Genomic DNA, 14,906 nt, shown 5'->3' with positions numbered 1-14,906 from the left:
TTTTACCTTACGGATAGACCCGATTTTTAAAAGCTTTTGTACCTCACCCTGAATCACCTGGTTTTTGAAGGATCCTTGCTTCATTTTCTTCTATTTGACAGGTGGATATGTTGGATATTCATTCAGCTTATGGGTCATCACCTCGATGGTATACCTGTCATATCTAAATGCGACCAAGTAGTAATCTGCGTTAGCTTTTAAGAATTCAATTAACTTACCTTTCATCTCTGGGCTCAGGTTAATTCCGATGTAAACTTTTCTGTCCAGCCAATGTATAAACAACACCACCGCTTCGAGTACCTCAATTGTTATTTTGATGTTTTCGTTCTCTTCTGGCTCTTGAATAGTATCAGGCCTTGAGTGTACATCTGTTTGTCCATCTCCAGTTGAGGTTTGTGTTATCACCAGCTTGCATCTCATTTACCACTCTTAAAAGAATGATATTTACAGAGCTACCTGGATCAATCAAAAACCGTTTCACATTAGTATCATATACAAGTAAAGATATTACCAGCGCATCATTGTGTGGAATCATCACGCCATCTGCGTTTGCATCATCAAATGTTATGTTGTCTTCTTCCAAAACTTGGCGTACTCACTTTTCGTGGGTAACTGTGACTTTTGACACCTTTTTTGCAGCTTTATATGTCACACTGTTTACCTTCTCTCCTCCGCTATCGTTCTTTTTGGTGATGGAGATTTTGGTGGCTCTTGTCTGTTCTTTATGTATGCTTGCTTACCCTTCTCACTAAATAAATCAGTTAAATAGCCTTGTTTTAATAAGTGCTCTACTTCACCTTGTAGCAATCTGCAATCTGTTGTTTTATGAACATGATCATTATGGAACTCACCCTGGAAATCTGGGTTTCTTCTGTTGGGTTCGATCTCATTTCCTTTGGCCATCGCACCTTATCTCACATGCTTCTTAAAACAGCTACCAACTCAGATGTGCTAACATTGAAACTGTAACAACCAATCTTTGCTTTTATACTTTTGTCACTATCACGTATGTCTCGCTCCTTTCCAAACTTGGATGACGAACCTGCGTCTCTGTCCCTTGATCTGGAACCAGGCCTCAGGTTCTCCTATTTAGATTGTGAATCCCTTCCTGTTGGTCCCATATAAGGCTCGTACCTATTCTTACTAGACCTTTTTTTAGTTTTTGGTCACCTCGAACTTACTCTTTCATCTTCCCGTGACTGAGTGATAGTATCTTTTTCTATCCGTAGCTTCGTGCTATACTTGTTGTAAACATTATTCCAAGTTGTTGCAGGGAATTCTCGAAGACTTTCTTTGAGTCTCCTCATGGCTTCTTAGATTATTTCATTTAAGTTGCTCGCAAACGCCATGGCCGCCCAATTATCCGGTACACGTGATAGCATCATCCTTTCACGCTGAAATCTATACACAAATTCCCTGAGAAGCCTCGTATCTCCTTGTTTTGTTTTGCAGATGTCCTACATCCTCTTTTCAACTTTTTGAGCTCCCGAGTGTTCTTTTATAAACGAATCTGCAAGCTCAACAAAAGAATCAATAGAATTTTTTGGTAAAAGAGAGTACCATATTAATGCTCCTTTTGTGAGTGTTTCGCCAAATTTTTTGACTAGAACCGACTCAATTTCTTGTTTGGTCAAGTCGTTGCCCTTCACGCTAGTTGTAAATGCAGTTACATTATCTCGTGGGTCGGTTGTCCCATCATACTTTGGTATATCGGGCATCTTAAACTTTTTTGGAATTGGCTAGGGACCAGCACTTGGCTTCCAGGGTTGTTGAGAATATTTGTCAATATTTACTCCTTTAATCACGGGTGGCACACCAGGTATCTGCTCTATGCGATCGTTCTGCTCCTTGAGTTGTTTCTGCAAAGTTAATACTAAACTTTGTAAATCAGAATTAATTGGGATACCTGACCTTCCATCGCGAAATTCACTAGGAGTTCCTCCACTGCCCGAATTGGCGAGTCCTGAGCATAGATTCTCTATGGTTGCGGTGTTATTTGGAGGCAGAGTTGGTGGTACAGTTAGTAATCTGCTAACGAAAGCCTGAAGAGTATTATTCACATCTTCTGCAATTAGTTTCTTCAATGCATTATCAACAATTTGATCTTCCCCTTGTTGGTTATTCACATGTGACATTGATCTGTCGGGTGAGTTTTCTCGGGAGTGTCGAGGAGAATTTTGGAGTGAAGGGATTGGAGTGTCATTCTCTTGTTGATTTGGTTGGTTCAGCTTGTTTTGTTGGTTGTTGTCGTTAGCGGTCGATATGATTTTTTGACAGAAAAATAAATTTGAAAGTGAAAAGATTATCAGATTTCCGGTAAGGGAACCAATTTGTTTAACCAAAAAATGGGTATTTTGGTCAAAGCTTATTTTTAGAAGTACTCAGGCTACTGATAATCAAAAAATTCAATATTCTCATAGTGGTAAGAAAGGAAGTTAGGATATGAAATAGCAAAGTAATCAATAGAAAACAAAAGAAAGTAATTGTATTCCAATAATAATTTGAACGCGTTTATACAAATAATATCTATTTCCCTTATATAGGAATCTATAAGTACAACGTCTTTCCCCTTTTATGACCGAATCATTATGAGCATTAGTGACATTAATGAGACGTTAGAATTGGTAATTGTAACTGTTCATGAGGATTCTGTAACATTTGAGATCATTCACGCTCATTAATTGATGATTCATGAATATTTCATTTTTACTGTCTTGATTCATTCCACCGGTACCTCTTCATGTAACCGTTTAGACTTGAGTGACCATATCTTTTCCTCTTGTGGGTAATTTGCTCGTATTTGTTACGACTCGTGTCTCTTTCAATGCATCTCTCCAGCTGTCGCTTTCCTAGTAATCCACGTGTCTTGCCATATCAGCTATATATTTAATCCCACGTGTAATATTTATTTTTACCAATACAGGGTCGTCGCCCTTAATGCCGCAGAATATTCTTTATTAAATACTCCCGGGCGCAGAGCACTTAATACACCTTTATGAACGTTATTCCTTCCGGTGACAAGCGGAATAACTGCGTTCGGTCTTTGGTCATCCCCTTCTTGGATTTCACGTGTCCTTCCTTTAGATGACCTCGCGTCATATCATATTTTACCCTATACATTAATAAATATAAAATAAATTTATTTAAAATATTATATTAATTAATTAGAATTAAGTGATAAAAAAATATAAAAGCAACATTTTATGCATTTGTCGCTCTGGGCATATTACCAAATGCAAGCAACTGTTTTTCACATACAGTGCTACTCCATGTACACCATTTATGTTTGTTGATTGGAAGTATATATCTTTGAATATGTCCAAACCGATGATAAACTTTCAGTTAGTGGAGAGGCAGTACGTCACATGTGAAGTGTTTAATAAAGCACTTTCATGATATGTATTCAATTAGAACCATAAAAAATCCTGAGCTCAAATCTCGATGACTTCGACCATTGATATTCAGTTTAGTTAGAATCTTTGTGAATACCTAATTACTTATATACACTAATATTATGAATAACTTTTATTAATTATGAAAGTGGTTTTACGACTGTAATAAGAAGTGAATTACCATGTTTCGCATGTTACCAATAAATGGTTGATATCAAGAATTACTTGTCATAGCATGGCTTTTAAATAAATTAAAATGTATAGAGGTTAAAGACGGTGTAATTTATTTTATTTTATTTTGCATTGTCACTCTAATTTGACACATTATAACATGTTACTTATATTCTTTCCGAGTTACTAGTCAATTAATGTTTATATGGATAGTAACCTACAAATGACACTTATGTTATCTAATTGTATAATATATTTTACTGTCAGAAAAGAAGTTAGACTATTTGTGTCTATAGTATATAGTATATTAATATAGCACTATGCAAAATCTGAAAATTATAAAATTAAATCAGAATATTATTTGAAATTTTTACCTAGTTATACTATATAAGAAATTTATTTACCTATCTTCTCTATGTTTTGCAGTTTTTAATAAGTATCTAGGTTTTTCTTATAACTTGTATACATTGCTTCTTAAAAGGCTCCTACCCTATTATTAGTGCCTTCAATTAAGGGATTCAATTACATCCTTTCCTTTTTTTTCCCTTCACCTCTTCTCTCTCCTATTTTTTTTAAAATCAAAATCCCTTAATCTACGTCCAGAATCTCCATCTTCTCTCTTCACCGTTGCCTATAGCTTTATATTATAAAAAATATTCAGAAATTGTATGATAATTGTATCATAATTGTAGTTGAATTGTATAAGATACATCAATGCCTAAAACATAAATGTATCATACTTGTATCATAATTGTATCTAACTTATATCTGGTACATTAATACCCAAAATTATACCTGATACAATACTAATAAATTAATATATAATTATCATATTTGCGATACCAATTGTGAAATTCGTCACAAATTGTGATGACCTTCACTTGATTTACAAGTAAATTCTATGTTCTTAGACCTCAAAAGCCTCCTTTTATCTCACCTCGATTTGTGTGCGCAGTCCGGGCATAAATCCGGAACGCTTTTATGTGAAAATTTGATGAAAATGCTAATGTGGCCTTTAAAATTGAATTTAAATTGATTTTGGTCAATATTTTGGGTAAACGGACCTGGACCCATGATTTGACGGTCCCGGAGGGTCCGTAGAAAAATATGGGACTTGAGCGTATGTCCGGAATTGAATTCTGAGGTCCCCCGAGAAATAAATTTTTGAAGAAAATTGTTCAACTGAAATTATAAGAGTTTTTTTAAATTTAAATGTGTTTGAATTTGATAGTATCGGGCCTGTATTTTGGTTCCAGAGCCCGGTACAGGTCTTATATGGTATTTAAGTTGAGCCTGTAAAATTTGGTAAGAAATGGGCTTCATATGACGTGAATCGGACCCTCGGTTGTTAAAATTTGAACTTAAGAGTTCTTAAAATTTTCCTTTGATTTTGATGCTAAATTCATTGTTAAAGATGTTAATTTGGCGATTTGATCGCACGAGTAAGTCCATATGATGTTTCTGAGTTAGTATGCATGTTTGGTTTGGGACCCCGAGGGCTTGGGTGAGTTTGGATAGGTTTCGGGATATTTTTACACTTAGAAAAGTTACAGGTTTTGCTGTCTCAGGTGCTCAGTGATTTTGTTCTTCGCGAACGCGTAAGGCAAATTCCCTCAGGTGTCAATTTGTTCTTCGCGAACGCGGAGCTCAGGACGCGAATGTGAAGTTGTCGGGGAGTTACCCTTCGCGAACGCGTTCAGGCTCACGCGAACGCATAGGGTTAGTAGGCCTGGGGGAGGGAGTCCAAATTGCTCTACGCGAACGCGGCCCTTTGACCGCGAACGCGAAGACCTAAGAAGCTAAAGCTCCGCGAACGCGGGCCGTCCAATGCGAACGTGAAGGCCATTTGGGTCTGACCTATCGCGAATGCAGCAGGCCCATCACGAACGTAATGAAGGCCTGCCCAGCCTTTTAAAACAGTATCAAAAACGGGCAGAACTCATTTCTATCATATTTTCGAACTACTAAGGCCTAGAGGCGATTTTCTTCATACAAATTCATCCCCAAGGTATTGGTAATCAATTCTAAACTTTACTCTTTCAATTACCCAATATTTTTCATCACTTTTTAATTAAAAATCAAGAATTTTCATGGTAGAAATTGGGCATTTGGGTAGAGTTAGGAATTTTTGAATAATTGGAATTTAGACCTCGTTTTGGGGTCGGATTTCGAAACTAATTGCATATTTGGGCTCGTGGGTGAATGGGTGATCGGGTTTTGGTCCGAACCTCAAGTTTTGACCAAGCGTGCTCGAGGTCGATTTTTGATTTTTTGGGAAGTATGATAAAAAAACCTATAATTTAGCATTGGGGTTGAATTCTTTAGCATTTATTAATGTTGTTAAATTAATTTGGGCTATATACGAGTATATTGGAGGCGAATTCTAAAGGAAAAGCGGTGTTTGAGGCTTGAGTTGACTGTGGAAGTTCGAGGTAAGTGTTTGGTCTAACCTTTGCTTGAGGGAATATGTATTTTGCTTTATTTGCTATGTGCTAGTGTAGTGTACGACGTATAGGTGTGGTGACAAGTATCTATACGTCGGTGTCAAGCATGCCCGTGAGTCTTAAATTGTAATCGTTGTATTTCTTAATAGGTACTACAAATGCCTAAATTATTGATTCTCCGTGTTGGGCAAGAATTATGATTATCTTCGTGGTATTTGATTATTGTTGAGCGTTGACTCCAGTTGAGATTTCATTTGTGAACTTAATTATTGGTACAAGTTTGGTTATAGCTGATTCCCTTGCAGGGACGTATTTAATTCTTACTGTTGGTTCCTTGCCGGGATATGTTTATTCTTGTTGTTGATTCCCTTGCCGGGATATTGTTGTTTCCTTATTGTTCCCTTGCCGGGATTCTTTTGTGATTGGTGTTGATTTGTATATTGGGATCGGGTTGCATGCCGCAATAATATTATATGGGATCGGGTTGCACGCCGCAAACAAGGAGTAATAAGGGAGGACAGGAGGGGTCGGATTGCACGCCGCAACAGTGATATATGATTTGGATCGGGTTACACGCTGCAACAGCATTCTATGAATTGGATCGGGTTGCACGTTGCAACAATGTTATATGACTTGGATCGAGTTACGCGATGCAACAATAAAGAATAAAAGTGGACATTAATCCGTTAGTATTTTCCTTATTATTACTGATGCGAAATTTGAGATGTTTTTTATGTTTTCTCCTGAGATTCTGTTGGTACTCGATATTCCCTGCAGCATGTTCCCCTTCCCATATTTAACTACTAGTTTTCGTTATTTTTGTTTGTCGTATATGCTTTAACTACACAAGTTTATTTGGTAGTCTTGTCCTAGCCTCGTCACTACTTCGCCGAGGTTAGGCTCGACACTTACCGGCACATGGAGTCGGTTGTATTGATACTACACTCTACACTATGTGCAGATCTCTGTACCGGAGCTTTTGGACCTTAGAGTGGTTGCTGCCTTCAGTCTTGCGGAGACCCGAGGTAGTCCTGCAGATGTTCGCAGGCCTCGGCGTCACCTTCTATCTTTTATATTCTATTTTCATTTACTTCAGAGACAGATTGTATCTTTCTTTTCAAACAACTGCTTGTAGTATTCGTAGATGGTCCGTGATATTGTGACACCAGTTCTGGGTAGAGTTGTATTTTAGAGTTTTCGCACTAGTATTTGCTTAATTATCAGCTTTCATCTTCCGCATTTCTTTTCTTATTACTATTATTCCACTGTGGATTGCATATTAATTTGAAATTATTAAAAGGTCAAGGAAAAAGGGTAATAAGATCTATAACGCTCGGCTTGCCTAGCTTTCACGAGTAGGCTCCATCATGACTCCTGAGGGTGGAAAGTTCGGGTCGTGACAAGTTGGTATCAGAGCTCTAGGTTGCTTGGGTCTCACAATTCACGGACAAGCTTGGTGGAGTCTGAGGGATTGGTATAGAGACATCTATGCTTATCCCCCATAGGCTGCAGAGTTAAGAACAGTTTCACTTCTATTCATCTCTGTCGTGTGGTTTGGTTTCTCAATGCTAATTGAATTTCTACTCTATTCTTTCGCAGATGGCGAGAACATGTGCCTCTTCATCCACTGACCAGTAGCTCGAGCCCCCAGCAGCAGTTCCCATGAGAGGCAGAGGACGAAGCTGAGGTCGTGCTAGCGGCAGAGCTCAGCCCAGAGCAGCAGCACTAGTGGCGGAGCCTCGGGTAGAGTTTAATGATGAGGTTCCGGCCCAGACAATTTCAGTGGGCCCAACTCAGGTCCTAGAGGGGTTCATTGCTACCCCAGTACTCCAGGATAGCTCCGGTCCGTCTAGTGGGCCTTATGGAAAGTGTCACCCAGGTAGGCTTACTTCCTTTAGCACCAGCCATCTCTCAGGCTGGGGGAGGAGCACAGACTCCCGCTACCCGCATTTCGGAGCAGATGGCTTCCCAGTTTCAGACTCCAGCAACTTAGCTAGTTGGATAAGTTCAGCCGGGTGCAGTAGCTTAGACCGGTGATGGAGCAGCTATGTCTGCCGATGCTTTGTGGAGATTGGACAGGTTCACCAAGCTGTTTACTACTACTTATGGTGGTACATATTCAGAGGATCCTCAGGATTACTTACATAACTATCATGAGGTTCTTCGGAACATGGGGATAGTGGAGACCAATGGGCTCGACTTTGCTGCTTTTCGCTTGTCAGGTTCCGCCAAGACTTGGTGGAGAGATTATTATTTGGCTAGGCCAGCTGGGTCGCCTGCCTTGACTTGGGATCAGTTCTCTCAGCTATTTCTGGAGAAGTTTCTTCCGATCACTCATATGGAGGACTATCAGAGGCAGTTTGAGCGTCTCCAGCAGGGTTCTATGACCTCACTCAGTACGAGACCAGATTCATTGCTTTGGTCCGTCATGCTCTTATTATACTTACCACCGAGAGAGAGAGGGTGAGGAGGTCCATTGAGGGACTCGCTCAGCCGATTCGATTACAGATGGCTAAGGAGACTAGGAGCGAGATTTCTTTTCAGTATGCGGTCAATGTGGCCAGGAGAGTTGAGATGGTTCTATCGTAAGGGAGTCGTCAGGGGCCTGACAAGAGGCCCCGTCATTCAGGCAGGTTCAGTGGTGCCTCATTTGGAGGCAGGGATTCCTTTGGTAGGGGCCATCCTCCCAGGTCATTCCATTTAGCACTTCAGACTTCTCATGGTGCTCCAGGTGGTCGTGGTTCTCATATGCAGTATTCTAATCAGCAGTCCTACCGTACATCATCAGCTCCTATCAGAGCACCTCCCCTTCAAAGCTATTCTCATAGTCAGCCGGCACGCAGGGTCAGTCTCAGTTCCCTCAGCCGCAGCACTCAGGTGGATGCTTTGAGTGCGGTGAGTATGGTCATATCCGGAGGGCTTGTCCGAGATTAGTGGGTGTTCAGTCACAGCAGTAGGGTTCCAGTGCTATAGTTTAGGCACCAGGTGTTCCACCACCCGCTCAGCCAGCTAGGGGTGGGGGTAGAGGTGCTAGAGGTGGAGGTAGAGGTATTAGAGGTGGAGGTTAGGCTGCTAGAGGTGGAGGCCAGCCAGTAGGAGGTCGTCCCAAGGACATAGCTCAGAGTGGTGGGGCCCAGCCCCGATGTTATGCTCTTTCAACCAAGCTGAGGCTGAGGCCTCCGATGCAGTTATTACAGGTACCGTTATGGTCTGTAGTAGAGATACTTCAGTTCTATTTGATCTAGGGTCTGCATACTCCTATTTGTCACCTTATTTTGCCCCATATTTGGTCATGCCTAGTGATTCTTTGAGTGCTCATGTATATGTGTCTACACCGGTGGGTGATTCTATTGTGGTGGATCATGTCCATCGTTCATGTATAGTTGTGATTGGGGGTTTTGAGACCCGAGTAGATCTGTTACTTCTAAATATGGTTGATTTTGATGTCATATTGGGGATGGACTGGTTATCACCTTACCACGCTATCTTGGACTGTCATGCCAAGACTGTGACCTTAGCTTTGCTGGTTACCTCGTTCAGAGTGGAGGGGGACTCCTAATTATTCCACCCATAGGGTTATCTCATATATGAAGGCTCGGCGTATGGTTGAGAAGGGTGTTTGGCCTATTTGTTGTATGTTCGTGATTCTAGTGCTGAGGTTCCTTCCATGGATTCTGTGCCTGTTGTTCGTGAGTTTCCAGAGGTCTTTCCTACAGACCTGCCGGGTATGTCGCCCGATAGGGATATTGACTTTTGTATTGATTTGACTCCGGACACTCACCCCATTTCTATTTCTCCATATTGTATGGCCCCGCCAGAGTTGGAAGAATTGAAAGAACAGTTGCAAGACTTGCTTGATAAGGGCTTTATTAGACCTAGTGTCTCGCCTTGGGGTGCGCCGGTGTTGTTTGTTAATAAGAAGGACGGATCGATGAGGATATGTATACATTATCGGCAGTTAAACAAGGTCACAATCAAGAATAAGTATCCATTGTCGAGGGTTGATGATTTATTTGATCAGCTTTAGGGTGCCAAGGTGTTTTCAAAGATTGATTTGAGATCTGGCTACCATCAACTGAGGATTAGGGCGTCCGATGTCCCTAAGATAGCTTTTCGCACTCGGTACGGGCATTTTGAGTTCTTAGTGATGTCCTTTGGGTTGACAAATGCACCAACAGCTTTCATGGATTTGATGAACCGAGTGTTCAAGCCTTATCTGGATTCCTTCGTGATTATCTTCATTGATGACATTTTGATCTATTCCCGCAGCCGGGAGGAGCACGAGCAGCATCTTCGAGTTGTTCTTTAGACTCTGAGGGATAGTCAGTTGTATGCCAAGTTTTCAAAGTGTGAGTTTTGGTTGAGTTCGGTTGCATTCTTGGGTCATGTTGTATTAGCAGAGGGTATTCAAGTGTATCCTAAGAAGATTGCATCAGTTAAGGAGTGGCCTAGACCCACATCAGCTACAGATATCCAGAGTTTCTTGGGTTTGGTAGGTTATTACCGTCAGTTTGTGGAGGGGTTTTCATCTATTGCAGCCTTGATGACAAGGTTGACCCAGAAGGATGCCCAGTTCAGGTGGTCGGATGAGTGTGAGGCGAGCTTTCAGAAGCTCAAGACAGTTTTGACTACGGCGCCAATGTTGGTTTTGCCCACGGGTTTAGGGCCATATACAGTATATTGTGATGCATCGCGTATTGGACTTGGTGCAGTGTTGATGCAGAATGGCAAGGTTATTGCATATGCTTCATGACAGTTGAAGATCCACGAGAAGAATTATCCAGTTCATGATTTGGAGTTAGCAGCCATTGTTCACGCGCTGAAGATTTGGAGGCGTTAATTGTATACCATGTCATGTGAGGTGTTCACGGATCACAAGAGTTTGCAATATGTGTTCAAGCAGAAGGAGTTAAATTTGAGGCAGAGGAGGTGGTTGGAGCTGTTGAAAGACTATGATATCACCATATTGTATCATCCGAGAAAGGCCAATATGGTAGCCGATGCATTGAGTAGGAAGTCAGCCAGTATGGGCAGCCTCACGTATATTCCAGTCAGTGAGAGACCACTTACTTTGGATGTTCAGGCTTTGGACAATCAGTTCATGAGGTTGGATGTTTCTGAGCCCAGACGTGTTCTAGCTTGCACAGTCGCTTGTTCTTCATTGTTTGAGCGTATTCGAGATCGGTTGTATGATAATCCTCATTCTTGTCCTTAGAGACATAGTACGACACGAAGGTTCCAAGCAGGTTACAGTTAAAGATGATGGAGTTCTGAGGATGCATGGTCGTATTTGTGTGCCTAATGTGGATGGACTTCATGAGTTGGTTCTAGAGAAGGCCCATAGTTCCCGGTATTCTATTCATCCGGGCACCGCTAAGATGTATCAGAATTTGCAGCAACATTATTGGTGGAGAAGGATGAAGAAGGACATTGTTGCCTATGTAGCTCGATGTTTGAATTGTCAGCAGGTAAAGTACGAGCATCAGATACCTGGTGATTTGTTTTAGAAGATTGAGATTCCTGAGTGGAAGTAGGAGCGGATTACTATGGACTTCGTTGTTGGACTCCCATGGACTAAGAGGAAGTTCGATGCAGTATGGGTTATTGTTGATAGGCTGACCAAGTCAGCGCATTTCATTCCTGTGACAGTCTTCTATTCTTCCGAGAGGTTAGCTGAGATATATATCCGGGAGATTGTCCGTCTTCATGGTGTGCCCATGTCTATCATTTCTGACCGAGGTACGCAGTTTACCTCACATTTCTGGAGGGCAGTTCAGTGTGAGTTGGGCACATAGATCGAGTTGAGCATAACATTCCATCCCCAGACGGACGGATAGTCCGAGCGTACTATTCAAATTTTGGAGGATATACTCCGAGCTTGTGTTATGGGCTTTGGAGGTTCGTGGGATTAGTTCTTGCCTTTAGCAAAATTTGCCTACAACAACAGCTACCAGTCGAGCATTCAGATGGCTCCCTATGAGGCATTATATTGTAGGCGGTGTCGGTCTCCAGTTGGATGGTTTGAGCCGGGAGATGCTCGGTTGTTGGGTACAAATTTAGTCCAGGTGCCTTGGATAAGGTGAAGATTATTCAGGACAGGCTTCGTACAGCTCAGTCCAGGCAGAAGAGTTATGCCTACCGCAAGGTTCGTGCTGTGGCATTTATGGTCGGAAAGCGGGTATTGCTCCGGGTGTCGCTCATGAAGGGCGTGATGAGATTTGGGAAGAAGGGAAAGCTAAGCCCTAGGTTCATTGGTCCTTTTGAGATTCTTGATCGAGTGGGAGAGGTGGATTACAGACTTACGTTGCCGCCGAGTTTATCAGTTGTGCACCCAGTGTTTTATGTGTCCATGCTTCGAAAGTATCACGGCAATCCATCCTACGTGTTAGACTTCAGCACTGTCTAGTTGGACAAGGATCTGACCTATGAGGAGGAGCCAGTGGCCATTCTGGACCGCCAGGTTCGTCAGTTGAGATCAAAGAGTTACCTTTCTGTTCGCATTCAGTGGAGAGCTCAGCCTGCCGAGGCAGCTACCTGGGAGTCCGAGTCCGATATGCGGAGCCGATATCCCCATCTTTTCCCCGACTCAGGTACTTCTTTTCTATGTTCGTTCGAGGACGAACGGTTGTTTTAGAGGTGGAGGATGTGATGACCCAAAGATCATCACTTGATTTACAAGTAAATTATGTGTTCTGAGGCCTCAAAAGCCTTCTTTTATCTCACCTCGATTTGAGTGCACTATCCGGCGTAAATCCGGAACGCTTTTATGTGAAATTTTATGAAAATGCTAATTTGGTTTAAAATTAAATTTAAGTTGACTTCGTTCAAAATTTTGGGTAAATGGACCAGACCCATGATTTGACGGTCCCGAAGGATCCATAGAAAAATATGAGACTTGGGTGTATGCCCGAAATTGAATTCCGAGGTCCCAAGCCCGAGAAATGAATTTTTGAAGAAAATTGTTCAATTGAAATTATAAGAGTTTTTAGAAATTTATATGTGTTTGAATTTGATGGTATCGGGCCCGTATTTTAGTTTTGGAGCCTGGTACAGGTCTTATATGGTATTTAAGTTGAGCCTGTAAAATTTGATAAGAAACGGACTTGATATGACGTGAATCGGACCCTCGTTTGTTAAAATTTGAACTTAAGAGTTCTTGAAATTTTCCTTTGATTTTGATGCTAAATTGGTTGTTAAAGATGTTAATTTGGCAATTTGAACGCACGAGTAAGTCCATATGATGTTTCTGAGTTAGTATGCATGTTTGGTTTGGGGCTCCGAGGGTTCGGGTGAGTTTCGGATAGGTTTCGGGATGTTTTTACACTTAGAAAAGTTACAGGTTTTGCTGTCTCAGGTGCTCAGTATTTTGTTCTTCACGTTCGCGTGGCTTCACTCGCGAACGCGTAAGGCAAATTCCCTCAGGTGTCAGTTTGTTCTTCACGAACGCGAAGCTCAGGACGTGAACGCGAAGCTATGGGGGAAGTTACCCTTCACAAATGCGTTCAGGCTCACGCGAACGCATAGGGTTAGTGGGCCTGGGGCAGGGAGTCCAAATTGCTCTACGCGAATGCGGCCCTTTTGACCGCGAACGTGAAGGCCTGAGGAGCTAAAGCTCCGCAAACGTGAGCCGTCCAATGCGAACGCGAATGCCATTTGGGCCTGACCCATTGCGAACGCGGCAAGCCCATCACGAACGTGATAAAGGCCTGCCCAGTCCTTTAAAACAGAACCAAAAATGAGTAGAACTCATTTTTATCATATTTTCGAACTACTAAGGCCTAGAGGCGATTTTCTTCGCATAAATTCATCCCCAAAGTACTGGTAATCAATTCTGAACTTTACTCTTTCAATTACCCAATGTTTTTCATCATTTTTTAATCAAAAATCAAAAAAATTCATGGTAGAAATTGGAAATTTGGGTAGAGTTAGGGCTTTTTGAATAATTAGAATTTAAACCTCGTTTTGGGGTCGAATTTCGAAACTAATTGCATATGTGGGCTCGTGGGTGAATCGGTAATCGGGTTTTGGTCCGAACCTCGAGTTTTGACCAAGCGGGCCCGGGGTCGATTTTGACTTTTTGGGAAGAATAATAGAAAACCTATAATTTAGCATTTGGGTTGAATTCTTTAGCATTTATTGATGTTGTTAAATTAATTTGGGCTAGATACGAGTAAATTGGAGGCAAATTCTAAAGGTAATAAAAATAAGGCAATTCCTTGTAAATTATATTATAGAATTGTGACCTAAATTTTTTAATTCAAATTTAAAGATAAAAATATTGTAAAGATATTTAAGGCTGTAATTAATTATTTTATAAGCAATAATGTGCTTTTGCATTATCCAATCCTCATCAATCCAAGGACTGTAACAGTAAGGAAATCAAGACTATAGCGCAAATATCAGTTGTAATAGCAACATGACAATTTATATGAGTAAATAAATAGCACAAATATTGTTCATATTCATGTTTATATTTATAAATATCGCTCTTTACGGTTGTGCGAGGAAAACCTTTATAAATAGGATTAAAATTTTTTCTAATATAATGCACAAATTTAGGGTCAGAAGGAAAACTATAGGGTAAGTACATAACAGTAACTATTTTTGCCAATTCTTCCCGATGTTTTTTTGGATCATAATATAAAATAAGAGTGCTAATTCCCGGTTGAAATTGATTTGACTCGGTACTAAGGTCAGCCTGAATAGGTACACTTGTCTCCTCGGCCAAAGCTTTCATATGAAGATATCTAACTTTTATCTTAAGGGTGTAGCAATATGTGTCTAGTCAAACTTCTCGTCCCCTCCCCCCTTCCCCCGACCTCCAACATATTTAAAGGCCAACTCTTTGCCACAAGTTTTATACTTAGCCTTATTTTTTTTCTCTTAGTTGAGTAAAAAT

Source organism: Nicotiana tabacum, chromosome 8 (genome assembly GCF_000715075.1).
Source record: "Nicotiana tabacum cultivar K326 chromosome 8, ASM71507v2, whole genome shotgun sequence".
Taxonomy (NCBI): Eukaryota; Viridiplantae; Streptophyta; class Magnoliopsida; order Solanales; family Solanaceae; genus Nicotiana; species Nicotiana tabacum.
This window is presented reverse-complemented; position numbering follows the sequence as displayed.